The sequence below is a fragment of the Parasteatoda tepidariorum genome, chromosome 10 (assembly GCF_982258835.1).
Source record: "Parasteatoda tepidariorum strain Cologne lab strain chromosome 10, Ptep-v5.0, whole genome shotgun sequence".
NCBI classification, from domain to species: Eukaryota; Metazoa; Arthropoda; class Arachnida; order Araneae; family Theridiidae; genus Parasteatoda; species Parasteatoda tepidariorum.
The window spans coordinates 3,687,509-3,708,270 of NC_141764.1; the positions used below are offsets into that span (position 1 = coordinate 3,687,509).

The 20,762-nt window shown below is 33.6% G+C and overlaps 1 protein-coding gene across 3 annotated transcripts in view; it reads right to left on the reverse strand.

Moving 5' to 3' along the window:
- Positions 1 to 20,762, reverse strand: part of LOC147802079 (ATP-dependent RNA helicase DDX19A-like) — a 201,113-nt gene that overhangs the window by 45,654 nt on the left and 134,697 nt on the right. For 2 of the 3 annotated variants that reach the window (XM_087153149.1, XM_087153147.1), the window contains exons 10-14: positions 19,295 to 19,381; positions 13,646 to 13,720; positions 9,478 to 9,529; positions 6,468 to 6,531; positions 1,000 to 2,488 (exon numbers count right to left, since the gene is read on the reverse strand). The gene's annotated coding sequence lies outside the window, so the exon portion shown is untranslated. The remainder of the gene's footprint in view (positions 1 to 999; positions 2,489 to 6,467; positions 6,532 to 9,477; positions 9,530 to 13,645; positions 13,721 to 19,294; positions 19,382 to 20,762) is intronic. The other variant, XM_087153148.1, reaches the window with a different exon arrangement.

Genomic DNA, 20,762 nt, shown 5'->3' on the forward strand with positions numbered 1-20,762 from the left:
AAAAGGTCCGTTTTCGCAAAATTGTGAAAAAATTACTCGTAATTTGTGAATATAAAATAAACGTTAAGTCACATTCTTTCAACCAGGGTCCGCTTTTGTGAATTTGTGCAAATAGGGTCCGTTATAATAAAAACTTTTTCAAGGAGTTTTTAAATTGTAAAGACATACACGATTATGCTCAACACAGTAAAATTATAATTAAAAAAATTAAATTTTAAAATATAACCAGCAATTGCAGCTATTAAATTAACGATGCGACATATAAATATTTGGTATTTAGCCTATACTGCTGAATGCAGAATATTCATTTCGGACGAATAAAGGAAGAAGCGTCTGCCGAAGACAAAATTTAGTTCGTTTACATCTATCTTTCTTTCCCCCCTCCCTTCCTGGGAAGGGTTTAATCGATCAGCAAAACAATAATGAAGATAAACAAATTTGTGAAGGGTCGGATTAAAAGATAAATTAGTGAAGGGTCCGTTTTTATGAAACAATATTTTGTGAAGGGTCCGTTTTTATGAAACGATATTTTGTGAAGGGTCCGTTTTTATGAAACAATATTTTGTGAAGGGTCCGTAAACGGACCCAAATTTCTTCTAAACAGACCCCTGATAAGGATATGCGCTCAAATAATTTTTCTCCTTCATATTGTTGAAAATTTTTTATATATATTTTAACAAATGCAAAATAATTTTGAAAGTTACATGAAAGTTACAAGGAATTCTTTTCTTGATTACATTGGCCACCATAAAAACAATTTATACGCAATTTTAAATATATTCAATATTGAGAGGATTATTCTATTTTTTAATTTAACAATTATTTTACACAATTAGGTAAAAAAATTATTATTCAAAATTAGAATTCATTATTTACTATTAAGAAGGTTATCAATTGCATTTTCCTAGATTTAAATGAAAGTTATTTAAGCACTGCCTTACCAGCAAATAAGGAAAAAGAATTAGTAATGTAATAAAGATAAAAAGAAAGGTCACGTACCTTCCATTCTCTGAAGCGAGTCAGTGTATCCAGTCATTGATTGAGCTCTAACTCTCCAGATAAATTACCAACAGAACGTCCATCAGCAGTCAGTCGGGCTTCAAACCAAGCTGCAGGTCTTCTTCAAAATATAGTGGCCTGACCGATTGATATGGAACCACAGATATTGGACAATTCTGGATCTTTGCCTTCGATGGTGTGACACATAACATAGAACTGCTTGACATTTTCCGGCCTCCATAGTTCAGCTGCAACATTATGAGTTCAGTTATAATCATTTCCGCAAAACACATCAGGCGAGTAAGTGGCGGAGAACAGCATCATTTGACAACTATTAGACACCTTGCGGTGATTACGCAAGCATTGATCATGATGCCCCTAAGTCGAAATCATGACATCAGCTTCATCCAAAACAAAAATTCTCAGCTTATCCAAATCGAAGTATCGCTCTCATCTAGTCCAATGAAACACTTTTCCAGGCATTCCGATCACAAAATTCTCTTTTATTGTAGAGCCTCTTGTCAAGCTCTCGCCTCTAACAGTCCTTTGGAACTCAATCCCTTCGATAAATTGAGCCATTTTTTGCCACCTCGCCAATCTGCAGAGCAAACTCATATGTAGGTAATGCAAGCCCTGATCTGTTCTTATTTAACTAGACAAAAGAGCCGTGATGGTTCAGGGGATAAAGCGTTCGCCTTCCACTGAGGTTAACCGGGCTCGAATTCCGGCGATTGCTTGTTGATACGAATTCCGCATCTGGCTTACACCGACCACAGTGCTGACGTGAAATATACTCAGTGGTAGACGGATCATAGGTTAGAGTCCCCTTGCAGTCATGCTAACCATGGCGTGGTCTTCCCCTCCATGTCAGGCAAATGCGGTTTACTTCCTCCGCGAAGGCAATTTCTTGATCCAGGAGTCCTTGTCTTCTGGATTATTTTCAAAATTACAAGGTTATGTAGTTGAATATTAGTCGTAAAACCGAAAATTGGGTCGCCTGTTCAATTACGGTTATAAAATAAAAATAGACAAAACGAAAACAGTAGTTTAACCTGTGCGATTATGTTGATCAGCTAGCAAAGATGCAAGAGTTTCTTCTCGGAAGGAGCATTAAAGGCTATTTTTAACAGATTTTCTGGCAGATGGAGCGAAAAATTTCACCGAATACACTGCAGAGTTCTTTCGCAAAACTTCAACTTCATGGGATGAAACTAACAGATGGGTCGTTAGAATCTTTCACTCGCTGACAAGCAAATTTCATCATAATCATCATTTGCGTCAACTTAACATCTTTTTTGTTGGTGTCAGTTGGAGAAGGTGTATCGAAACTCTTAAACGCTCGCTTTTTTTTTTGTGCCTGTAGACCTTTCTGGAGCTGTCGAACGAGATGGTGGAGAGCTGCCAGCTTCCAATGTCGTTCAAATGAGCTTAGAAGAAAGTCTATAATACTCTAAAAGCTGGCGAAACTCTGTCATTTAGGCTGTCATATCTAAAATTAAAAAAAAAAATGCTTTATAAGAAAAATAAAGTCGTTAAAAAAACTAGTTAAATGAAATAGTTATTAAATTCAAAGAACAACAATATTTACTGTATATATTTAACATAAAAAGCTTCAACCAATCTTTCTGTTTTTCCTTTTCTGTAAATCTCTTCCTTAATTTTCTATTGAAAACAAAACTCTCTTTCTCACATTTTAAAATTCACATGCTGTCTTTTAATCTATTTTTAGTTCAAGTATGCATTAATTGACCTTGAAATTTTTTCCCCTTGCTAACTCGTGAGAAAACTAAGTTCCCATAGACCAATTACAATGATTTCCTTTATTCCCTAAAATGAAACATTCAACTAATTTACTTCGGAAGATTTTCTCTAATTTTTATTGAGGAGCACAACGATTTTGTGACTTGAATGCTAGCTCTTTAGTAATGTGTCTCAATAAATGATATTTAGGTATAGCCTGAAACCCGCTTATTTCCACCTCTCGGCTACGTCTGATTATATTATTACGATACGTTATTACGATACACGAATTTCGAATTTTAGTACTCACTTTTGACGCTCTTTATATGTCCTGACTTTATCTTAAATTCATGTGACTTTGCGATCATTTTCATGTATGTGAATATTCAGTCAAATTTTTAGTATCAATATAAATGACTTATGAAAATTTTTTTCTTGTTGTTTTTTCGGCAGTTGCTACTTTGTATTTCTACTTCGTTACTTTCAATACTTTTAATTTTCGATACTTTTAATTTCGATACTTTTAGCAGAATATTATGATGGATATTAGACCACAACTTTTCGACGTGCTTCATTCGTGCCGATATAATTGCTAATGATCTTTTAAAGGTTATTTCATAAATTATTGATTAACAATTCTAAATGGTTTTAAAAGTTCCGATATTTTAAATACGCTATTATTACGGCCCTCGAATTTTGAATCGCGGATTTAAATAATCACTGTTTGATAGGTTTTATTTGTGTTGATTTCATCGTAAATGCTAGTGATCTTTTAATCGTCTTTTCGGCAGTTGTACGCTTTTTTATGTGTTTTAAAAGTTTCTTATATTTTGATACTATATTATTACCAAGATTGGGATTTTGCATAATTGTTTAACAATAACTAATAAATAATTCAAAAGTAGAATTTTTAAGGTTTAATTATTTCTATTAAATTACTATTTTTATATTATTTATTTTAATTTCAAATATAATTTTAAACTCTTAGCTTATTATAATAATTTATTTTGTGTTTTGATTTGGGTTGTCCTTATGTTCCTAAAAAAGTTTATCTATATCTAAATAATTGTGTACTTGTATTATTTTCAGTTTTCTAAACATTTTGTTTAATGAGGTCTAGGTTGTTTTTAATTTCATCAAAAACGCATTATTGTACGATTTCTTTTTCAACTTGCTACAGATTATCCAAAATTGTACTCAGGATTCAGAGTTTATTTTTTCAGGACTTTAACATAAGCACAGACATTACTTAAATACAAACATTCTTGTGATATATCATAAAGAACTTTTATAATTAAATTTTTCTTAGACTTAAGTTTCTAAAATACAATAAATTTTAAGAATTAAATTCTTAAAAAAAATAAAAGAGATACTGCACTAGAGCTGCACAATGGGTTATTGGCGACGGTCTGGGAAACATCCCGGAGGATGGTCCGAAGACATGCTGTCACAATTTTGATCCTCTGCCGAGGGGATGGCACCCCCAATTCGGTAGCCCGACGAATTGCGCGCGAAGTCGAGCACTGAACGGTAGCACAGTTTAGCGAGGACCCATACCGCACACCCTCGGTCCCTACGCAGACTGATCCAAGTGGTCACCCTCCCGCACACTGACCGTAGCCAGTGATGCTTGACTTCGGTGATCTGCTGGGAACCGCGTCTTAACGATCAGTCCACTGCGGGACTTCCTTATTGGAAAGAGTTTCTTCCACTTGGATTAGAAGAAACCTATTTTTTCAAAGTAATTTCTTCCACTGTTAAAGAAATTTCCCACCCTTATTTTAATATTAAGAAACTTCTTACAAAAATTTCGAAATTCTCTATTTTCTATCATGGGCATTAAAGAAATAATTTAACCAGAATATTTAATTAGAAATTAAACGTGAACCGGGTTCCAATCCCAGCAATGGCTTGCACCGACCGCTGTTCTGACGTAAAATATTCTCAATGGTAGATGGATCATGGGTTAGAGTTTCCTTTTGATGTCAGACTAACCGTGAAGGTTTTCGAGGTTTTCCTCTCCATGTAATTCAAATGCGGTTAGTTCCAACAAAAAGTCCTCCATGAAGGCAAATTTCTCCCAATACTTGATCCAGGAGTTCCCTTGTCTTCCGGATTATTTTCAAAATTAAAAGGCTACGGAGTTGAATATTGGTAGTCGTAAACCTCAAAAAAATTGGGTCTGCTGTTATGAAATAAAATATTTTATTTATTAATTAAAATGTGCAGGACCAGTGTGTTTACCGATCACGAATATTTTCGTGACTTTTATTCTGCATTCGATGATTTTCAAGAATTTTCGGTGTAAATAATTTTTAAGATACAATTTCTCTAACGGATCTGACGTATCGAAAAATAATAATCAGTTTTTCTAAAGAAATTGCAATTAATATATCCACTGTAAAAAGAGATTTTGCCGACTACGGATGTAACAACGCCTGCTTGAGAAAAATCTGATTTTCGCAGTAGTTGTGAAGTCAGGAGCTATAGCAGACGATGAGGATCAGGCTTTACTCCTCAGCTCTCCCTTTCGAATTCTATTAATTCCCAAGAACAAACATTTTTTTAAATACAATTCATTTCCTTGATAAAGGTGGTTATTCTTTGATTTCATTTTAAACAGTGCCTGGCTAAATTATTAGAGTCACTCTAAGATTCTATGTAAAATTTCAATCTTCAGGTGATACTCTATACAGCTTTATTGTTTTTACACAGACTGTTTACACTTGTTTACGTACGTGTATCAATTGGTAAAATTAGACGATATATAATATAAATTCGACAGTTGAATAAATTAGACGATCTATTAGATAAATATATAATATTTATTATATCAGGTATTATATTAGCATATTGTAATAATTAGACCAAATCACTAGACGCACTGTAGTGTTTTAATAATGACATGTTTTGCACGAGGTTATATGCAATACTTTTATATTTAAGCATACATGTAATGGGTTTTCATTCAGGAGATTTTTTTATATTCTTCCTATTTGTATTCTTTTTTAACGTTTTGCATTACAATGTTAACCTATTGATACACGAACGTAAACAAGTGCAAACCGGTTTCAGTCGTGCAAAAAACAATAAAGCTGTAGAGTATCACCTGATAATTAAGATTTTACATAGAATCTTATAGTGTCTCTATTAATTTGGGCACGGAATGTATATCGCAAATCTTTGATGTAGTTGAAGAACAAAATTCGCCAACGAAAGAAAAAATTTTGTTTGCAGATTTGAGTTGAATAAATAAGATGCAATGTTTATTTGGATTGAAAAAATTACATGCACTGCACATGAAAAATTCACAAATAAATTTATTTTTTGATGTCTTGTGACGCATACACAAACAAGTATTAAAGAAAACACTTTATTACGTTAAAAATTACTTGCAAAGTTTCCGAGATATGTAAAAACTACGGTGGGGGGAAGTTAATCAAACATAACTCCCTCTATGCTGTGTAACTCCCTGTATCACACAGTGAAAGATTTCGGTATATTAATAGCAGAAACAACGTCCTTATTTTTTTTAAAGAAAAATCTTTTATCTATGCCAAAAGCGCAATAATAAATTTATGAATACATGACCTTGATTTTTAAAATAATCTAGAACACAATTTTGTCCGTATAAAGAGAATTGGCGCTTAGTTTTTTCATCTGCAGTGTTACATGATCAACCACGTGGTAAATGATTAACTAATAGATATTTAAAAGATTGGAATTACCGCTCATTTAAAAAGAACTTCAATCATAGGTAGGTGAGTCATCCCCTCAAATAGTCTTTCCAACCTGTAAGAAAATATAAAACTATTTTAAGAAATAAAAATGTTGCATTTTTGTATTTGCATTAGAAATTAAAAATAATTCTTTTCAATCCATTTATTTATTATTATCTAAAAGTGCCTTCCGTCCAATAAGTTGATCGGAAAAAAGTGTAAAATATATTAATTTTAATTATGATATTTTACACTTTTGCCGTTTGCTGCATTGTAATAAAAAAAAAATTTCAGGAAAAAGATTGAGCTTATTTTTAGTTACAAAAAGCAATGTCATTAAAATAAACTATTTCAATAATTCATGAAAGTATCTGAACGAGTAGTTTTATCAAATAATGTACATAGGTAAACAAGTCTAGCCTTCAATGACATAATGTAAACTAATTCCCCGATGTTAGGCGTGGTCCCTGTGTGTAAGGGAGAAAACAACGTTTAGGGGCACAGTAACAGGGGTTCTTGTTGTTGTTGCTAATGCCACTTGCCACACGGGCAAGCCTGCTTGGTGAAACCGAGCAAATTTAAGGCAGAGTGTGGGTTTCTTGTTTTTTAGTGGCGCCATCTATGGCCAAGAATTAGACTTCTACCACACCATACGTCGCACCCAAATATAGGGCGGACCCATTCATACATCCATTCATTCATCCGCAGATCGTAATTTTGACCTGAATCAGAGAATGATCGATCTCCGATCCTGTACCCCCAGAGGTACTGATTTGAACATGTAGGACTTTGTGACCCGGTAGATTTGCACCCTCCTCTCCTCCTAACCAATACTGGGAATAGTGAAGCATTGTGGGAACGAAATTTTTTTTCTCTCTCGTTGGTTTGTTCTGTATTTTTACTTTACTGATAAACAGTACTGTACTATTAAGATTTTTCTTTGAATATGCATCTATATCACCCATGTTAATTAAGTGTACTAACACACTTTAACATTGAAATTTTAATAAAATAGCGGTTGGAGATAGGCAGCGTACCCAACTATGCATGTAGAGTTGTCAAACTACCTGAATTGCGAATCCATCCGCCTGATCACCGTTGCATCAATTAGCAGTTTCCCTTTCCTTTCGAAAATTCATCACAGAGATAAGAGAATCAAAACAATGCACCCTCATGGGTCGGAAGTAGAGCGCTACAAGTAGCGAAACTACTGTAGTCGATACTTTTTTTTCGTTGTTTGTAGTGTAGCGTGTAGTGTGATACACAAAAACAGTAGTTTGTAGTGATTTCTGGCAACTACTTTTAAAGTTTATTTCATAACCGTCGTTGAACAACCGTCCCAATTTTTTGGGTATACGACTAATAATGTTCACCACCGTAGCTTTGAATTCTTGAGCCCAATCCAGAAGACAAGGGAACTCCTGAAGCAAGTATTGGTAGAAATTTCCTTCGTGGGGGACTTTTTGGTGGAACTATACCGCATTTACGTTACATGGAGAGGAAGACCACGAGAACCTCCCTCTGTTAGCCTGATGGTAAGGGGACTCTAACCTATGATCCGTCTACCAATGAGGATATTTTACGGCCAGCACTGTGGTTGGTGCAAGCCGGATGCGAAATTCGTATCAATCAGCCACAGCTGAGATTCCAATCTGGGACGCAGCATTGGAAGGCGAAAGCTCTATCACTGAAAAAAAATTTTTTTCGTCTGATACTCCAGAGCAGCAAGTTCTTTTAAATTTTTATTTGCAGCAGTTATTTTTTCATGTTCTTAATTTATTTCGTTCATTATTATTGGGAATCTTGTAAACAAAGGAATCATTGGAAATCGAAGCATTAAGAGGGAGTCCTAGAAAGTGAAGATCAGATCATTAAAGATATTCAGGGTGTTCCATTTTTTTATTTTTATTTTGTGCACTTGTACTTCATTTCTAGAGGGCTATCAAAATGCATTAATCCTTAAATCCCAAATATTAGATAATTTCTTATCATTTCCTTAATTAAATATTCACTGTCAAGAAGAACATAAGAGTTTAAAGGTTAATAGAATAGATTCGTAAAAAGTGCTTTAGAATAAATAACTATCTCATGTAAAGATGAATTAACATTTCTTAATAACTTCTCATGCTTAACTAAGTCAATTTTTTTATTCAAAACCATTTTGGAACATTTGTGTGAATTATTCTCTCCAGTAAAATTGCCTTATCATCAGGAATTTCTTGAACTACAGATGTATCAATTTTTTAGAAGCATAAAATCATTCTGTTTGTGTCAAAGCCAGTCTTTTAATTGATCATTGAAAAGAGCTATATTATTTCAGCTTTTTAGTGTAAAATGTAATATTTTAGTCTGAGATCTTTTTCTTAAGGGAGTTTCTTTTATTTGATTTTATTATTAAATATTTTATCTGAAACTACTTTTTTTAATCATGCGTTTTAATATCTACTTGCAATAGTTTTTATTCATATTTTACATTGATTAGTTAATTAATTTTTTTTAAATACATTGTGGCATCTCATTAGATACTAAGCATTTAAAATAAATTGTTTCATTTGGAGGTAAGCATATATTTGTATCAATTCAATATTTGCATTTATACTTTGCATGTGATATTTACATTGGGCAACAAATTGATTTATTTAATAAATTAGACTTAAATGTACACGCATGGTTTTATTATTAGCCCCAAATTTTTGTACTTATTTTCTATTTTCAAAATTAAACGTAATTTTTATCATTGCCTATCAAAAATGCATTTTTTTGCAATTTTTTTTTGCATTAAACAAATAGTTTCAAGAAACTAAATCATTAAGCGATTATCCGATTAAAACTTTGTTCGCTTCAAAAAATATTCAAACAAGAAATAACAGTATACATGTTTCAAGCGCTCAAAGACAAGCACCCATTTTCAAGACTCCAGCAAATTAAATTGGTAGCAACAGGCATTGACAAATTTAAATCTTTGATCAAAACAGGTGAAGATTTCAGAATTAATAAAACATAAGAATTATTATCTTACCTGTATTTTGTTGTACTACGTTATACAGCTCAACTGACACCATAACTGTTTCCTGTAAAAAAATAGTTGCCTTAATAAAATAATAGTTCAAAAAAAATTGAAGTGCTCAAATCAAATCTATATAAAAGAATTTTTATACCATTTGCACATGGTATTAAAAACTCAATTATTTTCAATACACTACGACATTCAGGAACGAACTTAGGGTCTTAGCGGCCCTCAATTAACTTCATAACTCTTCCCTATAAGAGAAATAGTTACGTCAGTAGAACCATATTTTAAAAAAAGCAGTCTAAATTGCAGATCTCCAGATTTAAATACCTGTGATTTCTTATGAGATTAAATCAAAGTGACTATTATTTAGCAGGATTACGATGAAAGGCCACATCCACTACCATTTATAACGATATATTGTAGCAATTGTGGGAAGAATTCAAATTCTGCCGCATCACCAACGATTCACAAATTGAACGTTTCTTAAAAAAAGTCTATTTATCAAGTAAAATTTGTTGATAAGCCTTTCAAACACAAGATGGATTTGTTTCTCACCTTGCATATCACCTTACCACTTAATTTATGTGTTATTTCTATTATTCGAGACAACTTTGTCTCGATTAATAAAAGTAGCACATAAATTGAAAAAATTACATAAAAAGTAATAATAGGGTCCATTATTTGAAGAGTGTGTCAAGCGCTGACCAGTTTGAGCTTGGTATAAAAGATTCCCATCGTATGTTCGTTAATCTTGATTATGTTCCTTTATATACAGATGTCCCAAAACTCATGGTACTTACGTTAGGAGAGGATAGAACAGAACTAAACAGAACAGAACTGTAAATCCTAGTAGAATATATGGTTCGAACGTAAGTCGCAACTCACTAGAGCGAGCCTCCCAGCGATCCATAAGAAAGCTGTTCACAGTACTGTCATGCAGTCAAAGAAATTCAAACTTAGAATTTTATGCATTTGGAATCAATGTATGGTTATTAAGCAGAACCTTGCCATTATTATCATTAAGGGAAACGTAAATGAGCTGAGATATTTCCCGCGTGCAAGATTCAGTTCTCGCAAGATTCAGTTCTCGCGTTGATACGATGCACAATTTCGTCACCGTTACAGATGGCGTTCTTAGATACCTGCCACGTCCAGTATCCTGCATGTAACTTTAAAAAACCTCTAGCCGAGTTGTTGGGGTCTTCGTTAAAATATCCTTGCAACAGGAACTACATAACATAGTAAACTTCTTATCGCCAGAACAATATATATCAGTTTTTTGGCATTCTATTTTAGCTTTCATAGCATTGAAAATAGAAAAAAACAGTTGTCTATCCACTTTTCTCGGAATCAATCGTTGTATTTTCAATTGCTCGGCAAAGAGCCGTCATGGCTCAGGGGATAGAGCGCTCGCTTTTCAATGATGGGAACCGGGTTCGAATCCCAGCAGTGGCTGATAGATATCAAAGCCTCATCCGCGTTGCACAGACCACAGTATTGACTTAAAAAATCCTCAGTGATAAACGGATCACGGGTTAGAGTCACTTTGCCATCACGCTAACTGTGGGAGATTTTCGTGGTTTTCCACTTCATGTAACGCAAATACGGGTTAGTTTCATCCAAAAGCCGTCCACGAAGTCACATTTCTGCCAATACTTGCTCCGGGAAATCCCTTATCTTCTAGATTGAATTCAAAATTAAAAGGCTACTGAGTTGAACATTAGTAGTCGTGAACCCAAAAATTGGGTTGGCTGTTCAATGTCGGTTATAAAATTGCATGACAGAGTAACTATTTTTAATTGCTCTGTGGATCTCCGATCAGATGAATGCTGACTCGAATTAGGAGAAGGCAGATATTCATTTCATGTACGGAACTGCAGACGACATTGCAAGAGAAGCTCTAAGATCTGTAACGGTCCCGATTGCGCATCGTATCAGTGCGAGGACTGAATCTAGCACGAGGCAAATGTCTCAGGCCGTTTATGTTTCCCGCAATACGTTGTGGCGAATACTACGAGATCAAGGAATACATCTCTACCATGCGCAGAGAGTTCAGGGCCTAGATTATCAGGCACTGATCAATTTTACCACGTGGTTTCTCCGGCAGATGTCTGTGGACCCCAAGTCGTTGTGCACAAGTGTTGTTCACTGAGGAATGGACATTTACATGCTATGGTATTTCAAATATCTACAGCTATCATGATTGGGCAACTGAGAGCCCGCACATATTGCGTCCAAGTCTGTTCCAACAATGTTTTCAGGCTACATGTTTGGCGGAATGGTGTACGATCATCTGATTGGGCCGTACCTACTGCAAACACGCCTGGAGAGAGATTCATACCTTGTGTATTTGCGAGAGGTGTTAGCGGAACTATTTACTTGCGTTCAGTTACAAATCAAACAACGCATGTGCTTTCAATACGACGGGACTCCTGATTATATGGTAGATGTGCGTAACGCCTTAGATATCATGTATTGGAGATGACGAATAGGTCGTGGTGGTCCAATCAACTGGTTGATACCTGATTTCTCATTTGCGCACTTTTTTTTCTAGCGTCATAAGAAGTGAGCCTCATCTACGACGATGGTCCCATGGATTTTGTTGAAGTCCTTGTTTCCTCTGATATCAGTACCTGCTGACACCACAAGAGAAATGCATATACCCAAGTCTAAATTCTTGATGGTTCCATCAAATTTTTTTGATGGTTTATGTTGGTTTCAGTGCGACTCATGATGGTTACCATCATCCAATATTTTTTATTATGTGTTCATGGTTTTTGATATGCCCACAAGCTTCCATCAATCCATGATGAAAAAATGCTACTTAAATTTATGATGGTGAACCATCAAGAGAAGTTTTATTCTCATGAAGCAACAATCCATGATGATCCTCGATGGTTCCAACTGTACATTTCCATAATGGGAATTCTTGTTGGTTCTCAGGAATCAAACCAATTTGTGTTTTTTTTATATTGGACCATCATAAATTAATCTGAATCCCTACATTGGGATGATAGTGGTCGCTCTAGCATTTGATTTCTAAGATACTATGATGGAAATTCGTGCTGGTTCAACCTGAACAAACGATCCAAACAAGTTGTTATTCTTATGTTGGATCATCATAAATCAGTCACATTGAGGTGATGGTTACTTATGTTAGTTACCATAAAAAGTATAATGTTTCATGATGGAATTATTGATCATCAACACAAAGGCAATGTTAGTGCATCAATGGAAAACTATCAAAAATTTTGACTTAGGTGGTGTTTTCGCTAATCCCTGCGTTAATGTCGTCGGTTGCAAGTTAGAGCAGTTCTCGTGATGGGGGTCTTACCGTTTAATTTCATTTTGTTAAAAATACTTTTCTTTATTTTATAGGTTTTTTACCATTCCAGTCTCTGCCTACCTTGTTTCCCATCCTTTCGTGACACAATATGTTTCGTTCTCTAGCGATTTACGATCAAGGATTGTAGGGTGATTCGTGTTTGTATAGTTGTGTTCTATCACCTTCTTACCTATAACCCTCACATTGTATACACATGCGTAATATAAAAAAATAATCGGACTTTTCACACCGACTCCCTGGAAAGCAATGTTTATTTTTGGTTGCTTTTTGGTTATTTCAATGCAGTTTAAGAAATTTCAGCATTTTGAATATGATGTTATGATACGCGAGTTTTGAATTATCACTTTTTTCACACACTCAAAGCGCGACAGTTTCATTGAAAAACCCACTTTTTTTTGTATCTATTTTTGGTCATTTTCAAAAATAGGTACAAAAAATAGGTTCAAGGTCAAAATATCACATTTAATAAATCACTTTTTTTTTTACCCACAATGCACCGATTTCATCCTCGACGCTTTCATATTTCCTTAGCAGCACATCTTGATTGTTTTTGTCCATTCTGTTTCGTTTCATTTCCGATATTTTGATGTATGATTGGATATTATTACGAGACGCAATTTGGAATTTGAGTGTTCGCTTTTTCCGCCATTTCCAGATAATTTTTCGAAATTTGATATTTATATATAAATTTGATAAATTATGGGGCAAATTATTAATTTGGCAACAGTTTTTCTTAAATAAATATTTTTATAAAGTTGCAATTTTTTTTAAAAATTGTCACTTTTTAGCTAATTTTTTTAAAAAAAATAATAGCTATAATCGCCTTACCTCGAACTTAGTAGCAAATAGTCCTATTTTAGTTGCTATCAGTATCTTCCCTCTTACAAAACTAAAGGCCAAAACCTGGAATAGCAAAGGAAATAGTTAGAAATCAAATATTGAAATAAGTATTTCAAAGCGCTTAATTTTAGAAATTCCCTAAAGAAATTGAGAAAGAGGATAACTCGAAAGAGATATAGATTAAGTTCTCACTATATTTTGATTAGAATGTTCGATTTCTGTCTGACAGGCTAACAAAAATTGGGTGGGTTAACGATTTCCTATAAAAGTCTAACGTCAGCAGGGAAAATTCTAATTCTTAGTTTTTTGATTAAAAATAAGTTTAAACTATTTCCATTTTTTTGCGGTATGGAATAACTATGAAGAAACAAAGAGCAATTGTTTAGAGGAAAATTTTAATAGTGTTTTCCAGGTAAAAAAATAAAGATTAAACTTTATTTGGCCATAATTACTTTTTGGTGGAAAAGTTAACGATTTTTTTAGGGGGGGGGGGAACAAAATTCAGACAAATCCTTTTACTTGCTTTGTAGCCTATCTTGGTGGATGTTTCAACGCAGGATTAAAAAATTTTTTATGGGTTAAGGTTTAGAGGGTCGAATTCGAGCTTGTTTGCAGTTTATAAAGTAGCTAATATTTGTCTTAATCATTATTTTTTAGAAGGTGGGGTAACGATTTCCGAGCATGGATTAACAGCGGTAGAATGGAAATGTTTCGTTTTTTGGTAATATTTCAGACAACTTGCGTCGTTGTAAAGTTTAAGTAGGCTAAAGATTTTCTTAATTGGGTGTATAATACGGTACTGGTTTAATATTTTAAATTTAAAAAAAAATGCTTAGATTAATCAAATGTGTACAAAATGCTGGTTTAGCCATTATTGTTTTTGAATAGGTTATCTACCGTGGACATTTACTGTCTTAATATTGACCAAACTTTAAAGGCAATATTAAAAGTTTCAGTTTTTAAACAATAATTAGCTAAAACTTATTTTAGTTTTGAAAAGTTTTGGTGATCGAAAGTGATCACGATTTCCTACAATAGGCTAACGTTTTGAGACACAAACTCTAACTTCTGATTTTTGTTGTTATTGAAAACCAGTTTTTGACGTAGCTTTCTTTTTTTTTGGGGGGGGGAAGAGGGTTGGCTGAGTAAAACAATTTAGTGGGTAAACATGAGAGGCTCAATAGGTTAATAATTGTAAATTAAATTTGTAATTGTGGTTGAAAAATTAGCTGTGTTAATTCGGTGACGAAACACTTTTGTGCACAAACATGGGATTACGGAATGGTACAACGAGGAGAAAATTCAGCTTTCTTTCAAAGTGTCATATTTTTTTTAAAGAAACTAAAAGCAATTTTGGCTCTAATTTTTATTCTGGTGGAAGATTTATTTATTTTTTTTGTTTTTATTTTTAAAGCAATTTTATACAACGGGCTAACGTTTTAGGGCATAACTCAAACTTGTGGCGTCGTGGACAAAAATTCTGTAAGATTTTTTTAGGCATACTATTTTTAGGCGAATGGGCCAAATTAAAATTTTGGAGAAACGGTTTGATGGGTTAACGATATCCTATACCAAGTTTAACATTTTGAGGCATAATTCATTCGTGATTTCTGGGTCAAAAATGAGCTAAAACTGATTTTGGATATAAAACTTTTTAGCGGTCAGGCAAACGGTATTTTTTAATGGGATAACGTGCTTTTACGATTTACTATAAAATGGACTGATCTTTAGACCAAACTGACCTTTTGGCCAAAATCCAAACCTGTGGTTTCTAGGTCAAAGCCCCCTCTTTCCCGTCAAAATCAAGGGGTGGGCTTTCGTCTCCCATTTCTCGTGCCCGTGATACTTCCGGGATAGAGCGTTCAAAAGTAAAGCACCAAAAAGGTTTAAACATATCCGTCTGTTGTGCCCGAATTTTTTTAAATTCTTTTATTACACACAAGATGGCTGCACCAGATTATCTTCAATGTAACAGCTTATTTTAAACGTGATTTCAGCACTAACCATATATATGTATTTCGTTCACTTAGCTCCTGCATCTGATTGATTAAAAAGGAAAACACGTAAAAAGATGACATACAGGATTGTGTAGATTTTCTTTTGCTGTTAGGTATAGTTCCAGATGCCGATGTGTAATATGTTCTCTGGTTTATTTGATCAAAAGTTCTCTAGAACTTGCTACAACCGTAACTTTTTTCTAAGGGTTAACTGAAGAAAAAGTTTAGCTGGATAAAGATTTTCCTCGGTGTGCTTACATATCGCAGAATGATTTCAAATTTTGCTTCAAATCAAAATTTTTAATTCTCAAACATAATCCATTTATCTGAAGTTGGATACAGAATGTTTTGCCGTAATTTTTTGGCATTTGTAACAACAAAAATTGTTAGGTTAACGATTCCCTATTAACTGTAATATTTGGAGAAAAATTTAAACACGTGGTTGTTTGGTCGAAAATGAGTGAAAACCTTTTATGACCTTCTCTTTTTGTTAGATATAGTCAAAACGGTTTGATTTTGAGTTCAAATTCAAACTTTTATCTTTCTAAATCATAAAGCGGTCAAAACATGTACAGACCGAAATTTTTGTAGCGTGTGCTAACAATTTCTCTCTTGTGTTTTCTAGAATTTAGCTAAAACTTGTTTTGACTATAACCATTATTTTGAACGATGGCCAACAAAAAGCTGATGAAGCAAAAAACCCACCAACGTTCATCTGCTTCCTTTAAAGATTTTATAAAATATTTTTGCAACACATTTTAAGACGAACTTTATATCAAATTAACATAAAACCTTAAAAAATCAGCCGAGGCTATGTAATCTCAATTTTTATAAGTTGCGCGTAATATAACTTTTTAAAGCACAGAGCAGTTGCTTTTTAAAAATTCTCATAATACTTTATTTCAGCCGTGATGGCTTAGGGGATTGAGCGATCGCCATCCAATGAGGTAAATCGGGTTCGAATCCCAGCGACAGCTGGTCGATACGAATTCCGCACCCGGCTTGCGCAGACCGGTTAGTTAGCACCGATATTTTATGCCGCAGGCCTGGCGTAAATTATCTTCGGTGGTAGTCGGATCATGGGTTAGAGTCCCCTTGCCGTCAAGCTAACCGTGGGAGCTTTTCGTGTTTTTCCTCCCCATGTAACGTACATGCGAGTTAGTTCCATCAAAAAGACCTCCATGAAGGCAAATTTCTACCAATACTTGATCCAGGAGTTCCTTTGTCTTCTGGATTGTGCTCAAAATTACAAGGCTACGAAGCTGAGCATTAGTAAACGTAAAGTTAAAATTAGGTCTGCTGTTCAAAGAAGGTTATAAAGTGAAATAAAAAATATTGCTAAGGGATCGATTATTCTGAAATTAAATCGCTATATGGTATTTGATATAAATTTCATTAAGGAAATATAAATGTTATATCAGTCAGGCTAACCGTGCAGTCAGGCTAACCGTGAGAGGTTTTCTTGGATTTCCTCTCAATGTAACGCAAATGCTGGTTAGTTTCACCAAAACAGCCCTCCAAGATAGTACATTTTCTCCCAATACTTTATACAGGAGTTCCCTTGTCTTCTGTATTAGTTTCAAAATTACAAGGCTACGGAGTTGAATATTAGTAGTTGTAACCCCCCCCCCCATAAAAAAAAGAAAAAAAAACTGGTTGGCTGTTCAACAACGGTTATAAGTTATTAATTAAAATGTGCAGGACCAGTGCGTTTACCGATCACGAATATTTTCGTGACTTTTACCTCACATTCGATGATTTTCAAGGATATTTGGAGTAAATAATTTCCAAGATTCAATTTCTCTAACGGATCTGATGTATCGAATAATAATAATTAGTTTTTATAAAGAGGTTGCAATTAATATATCCACTGTAAAAGAGATTTTTGCTTGTTACGCAAGAAAGTCTGAGGACAGATATAGCAACGCCTGCTTGAGAAAAATCCTAACAACTGATTTTCTCCGTAGCTGTGACGTAGGAACTATAGGAGGCGATGAGGGTCGAGCTTTACTACTCAATCCTTCCAGAATTCTGTTAATTCCCTAGCACAATCTTTCGTTTTAATACAATGAATTGCCTTGATAAATTTGGTTATTCTTTTTATTTCATTTTATCAATCTCAAATCTGTAATTTAGTTTCAGAACAAAATTTACCAATAAAAAGAAAAAGTTTTTGAAGTGTTGCTTGTGTTGAATAAATAAGATGTAATGCTTATTTGGAGAGTCATATGCACTACGATAAAAAGTTCTCAAACTTTTAAGTACTGAAGTATGGTGCAAAAGTCTGTACGCATGCATCAAATTTGATTAAATTTGTTAATGTCTCGTGTGATCTTCTTGTTAATGTCTCGTTAAATTTGTTAATGTCTCGTGTGTGTTTCTTTTTATATTACATTCAAAATAAGCAGTTAAGGTGACAAGGAACTTTCAAATAAGCAAAAATTTGCCAAGAAAATTTATTTTTCACTTTTTATATTTTCGAAACCTAGGCATTTAACTGAACATTAGAAAAAAAAAATCTTGAATTAGAGCAAAATTGACGAAGTCATGGCCATTTCTGGTTTGACCACGCCCCTTTGGCGCCTTGCAATGAAAAAGTAGTAAAAGTCATTTTTCTCAAAATGTCTTTTTTGACAAATTTACAAATTTCAAACTCCTCCAGCGAAATGAATTTTTATTCTATTAACCTGAGAATTTGATGCTATACATTTATGAATATTATTAACATTTCGTTGGAAAAGTTTCTTCAATTAAGCAAATAGTATTATTTTTATACATGATATTTTATAGCGGTAAGATGATTATTTTTTAAAAATGATGTTCTTTTCATTGCTTTTTTTCTGTTATTTGTTTCAATAATAAAATTAAAAAAAAGAACTCCCAACAATTTTTTATATTACCTAATATGTAATATTTTAAAGGAATTTTGTCATTTTAACAAAATTTCAGACGTGTTTTTTTTTTAATTTCGGAAATTTTGAAATATTTTTTTGAAATTTTGTATATAAATTGTTTTTACAATATAGATATATACTGAGAATTTCAATATACTAAAAATTTCAAATTCCCTTGAGAATTTCTAAAAATTTTTTTGAAAGTCCATTGTCGCTTTAAGTGCAGATATTTTCTAATATGCAAATTCTGGGCCAAATACTTGTGAATTTTCCTCTCATTTTTAGCATTCAAACTTTCGTGAATATTTCATTACTCCTTTATCAGGAAATTAAAAAAAAATTGTTATCTTATGACCTTACACCAACATGTTTAAAAGAAAACACTTTATTATGTTAAAAATTACTTCCGAGATATGTTAACACTACCGAGGGTGAGGGTTACTAAACGTAACTCCCTCTATGCTATGTAACTCCCTGTACTATCACTATAACACAGTTAAAAATTTCGATATACTACTTGCAAAAATTACGTCCTTATTTCTCAAAGAAAAATCTTTTATCCTCGACAAAAATGCAAATAATAATTTTAGAAATATATGTCGTTGATTTTTTAGATGAATTAAAACTCAATTTTGTCTGCAAAAAGAAAAGTACCGCGAAGTTTTTCATCAACAGTGTCACACGATCAACCAAGTGGTAAATGATAAACTAATGGTTATTTAAGGAGCTAAGAATATTGGAATTACCGCTCATTTAGAAAGAACTCCAATCATTGGTATGTGTGGGCATGGAATCATCCCCTCATATAGTCTTTCTAAACTTCTGTTGCCAACCTGTAAAAAAATTAAAAACTATTTAAAAAACATAAAAATGTTGATTTTTTTTCTCTTTTTTGTATTAGAAATTAAAAATAATTTTTTAAAGTCCATTTATTTATTATTATATAAAAGTATCTTCCGTCCAATAAGTCAATCGGTTAAAGTGTAAAATATCACAATAAATTTTAAAAAAAATACATTTAGGAAAAAGATTGAGTTCATTTTTAGTAATTTAAATTATATAAAACAATGTCATGAAAATAAACTATTTCAATAATCTGAACGAGTAGTTGTATCAAAGAATATACATAGGGAAAGAACTCTAGCTTTCATTGACATGATGTAAACTAGTTCCCCAATGTTAGGTGCCTTCTTGTGTATAAAGGAGAAAACAACATTTAGGGGTAGAGCAGCAGAAGTTTTTGAAACGAGTTTGGACCATCCTCTCCTCTTAACCAATACTAGGAATATAGTTCACTCTTCAGGAGTTGACACTTGGCTCCACCATCTCGGAAGCAGAGTTCATTTCGTGCTTGAAATTGAGACAACCTTTAATGCAAGTCAAACACAAACAGTTAATTCTTTTTCAGTCACTTACTTCGCTTTATCATCTGCTATTACAGCTTTCGTTTCTCTAGCTAATTAAAATATATTTTAAATTTAAAAACTGCTGTTTTCCCAGAAAAATGTCTCAAAAAAAGACAAACTATTCACTCAAAAGAGAGAAATATCGTTAAAATAATGGCGCGAAATATCAAATTTAGGAAATATTTAATGTTAAAAAAAATGAACATGAAGTTTGAGAAATAAATATTTTTGCCGTACCGCGCCAAATAGCAACCCTGAGCAGCGATGGTTTAGGGGATAGAGCGTTCGCCTTCCAATGAGGCGAACCGGGTTCAAATTCCAGTCGATACGAATTCCGCATTCGGCTTGCACTGACCACAGTGCTGACGTGAAATATCCTCAATGGTAGACTGATCATGGGTTAGAGTCCTCTTGCGTCATGCTAACCGTGGGAGGTTTTCGTGGTTTCTCTCTCCATGTAATGCAAATGCGAGATAGTTCCACCAAAACGTCCTCCACGAAGGCAAATTTCCTCCAGTACTTGATCCAGCAGTTCCCTTGTAATCTTGAATCCAATCCAGAAGACAAGACTACAGAGTTGAACATTAATAGTCGTAAACCCATAGAATTGGGTCGGCTGTTCAAAGGCGATTATAAAATTAAATAGCAACCTTGTTCAGGATTGCTCATAAACTTTTCTCAAAAATAGCAAAAAAGTACCCATGCAGCAGAGATAAGTATTAATTACGTGAAAATAACGTTAAAATGCCACAAGGTTTAGAGCAAAAAAACGTTTATTTAAAACGTTTTATTTCCGTTTCGAGTGGTA